Source organism: Bos indicus x Bos taurus, chromosome 4, assembly GCF_003369695.1.
Source record: "Bos indicus x Bos taurus breed Angus x Brahman F1 hybrid chromosome 4, Bos_hybrid_MaternalHap_v2.0, whole genome shotgun sequence".
Classification (NCBI taxonomy): Eukaryota; Metazoa; Chordata; class Mammalia; order Artiodactyla; family Bovidae; genus Bos; species Bos indicus x Bos taurus.
In genome coordinates, this window is record NC_040079.1 from 113,492,446 (window position 1) to 113,493,650 (window position 1,205).

A 1,205-nucleotide genomic window follows, 5' to 3' on the forward strand; every position below is an offset into this window, starting at 1 on the left:
TTATAGTTACCAAAGGCAAAACTGGGGGAGGCATAAGTTAGGAGTTTGGATTAACATATTCACATACTAAAATAATATACACATACATAAAATAAACCACAAGGATCTACTGTATAGCACAGAAAACTGTATTAAATGTTTTGCAATAACCTATAAGGGAAAAGAATCTGAAAAAGAATATATATATATATATGTGTGTGTGTGTGCGTGTGTGTGTGTGTGTGTGTGTGTGCTCAGTCACTTCAGTCATGTCTGACTCTGCAACCCAATGGACTGTAACCCACCAGGCTCCTCTGTCCATGGAATTCTCAAGGCAAGAATACTGGAGTGGGTTGCCATTTCCAACTCCAGGGGATCTTTCTGACCCAGGGATCGAACCTGCATCTCTTAGGTTTCCTACATTGGCAGACAGGTGTATTCTTTATCAGTAGCACCACCTGGGAACCAAAAGTGAAAGCCACTCAGTCATGTCCAACTCTTTGCGACACCATGGACTATACTGTCCATGGAATTCTCCAGGCCAGAATACTGGAGTGGGTGGACATTCCCTTCTCCAGAGGATCTTCCCAACCCAGGGATTGAACCCAGGTCTCCAGCATTGCAGGCAGATTCTTTACCAGTTGAGCCACCAGGGAAGCCCAAGAATACTGGAGTGGGTAGCCTATCCCTTCTCCAAGGGATCTTCCTGACCCAGGAACTAAACCAGGATCTTCTGGTTTGTAAGTGGATTCTTTACCAGCTGACCTATATAAATAGCTCATATGTTTATATTATATATTATATATATATATAATATGTATATATGTATTATATATATGTATTATATAATATATTATATGTATATTATACTAGCTGAGCTATATAAATAGCTCATATATTTATATATTAAATAGCTATATATTTATATAAATATATAGGCACTAATATATATTATAATATATATTATATTATATATACTAATATATAGTATGTATAATACATATATACATATGTACATATGTATTATACATACTATATATATTATAGTATATATATATACTATATATATAGTATATATATTATACTTTATAGTATATATATAGTATATATAGCTATATAAATAGCTCATATATTTATATATTAAATAGCTATATATTTATATAAATATATAGGCACTAATATATATTATAATATATATTATATTATATATATAATATATTATTATA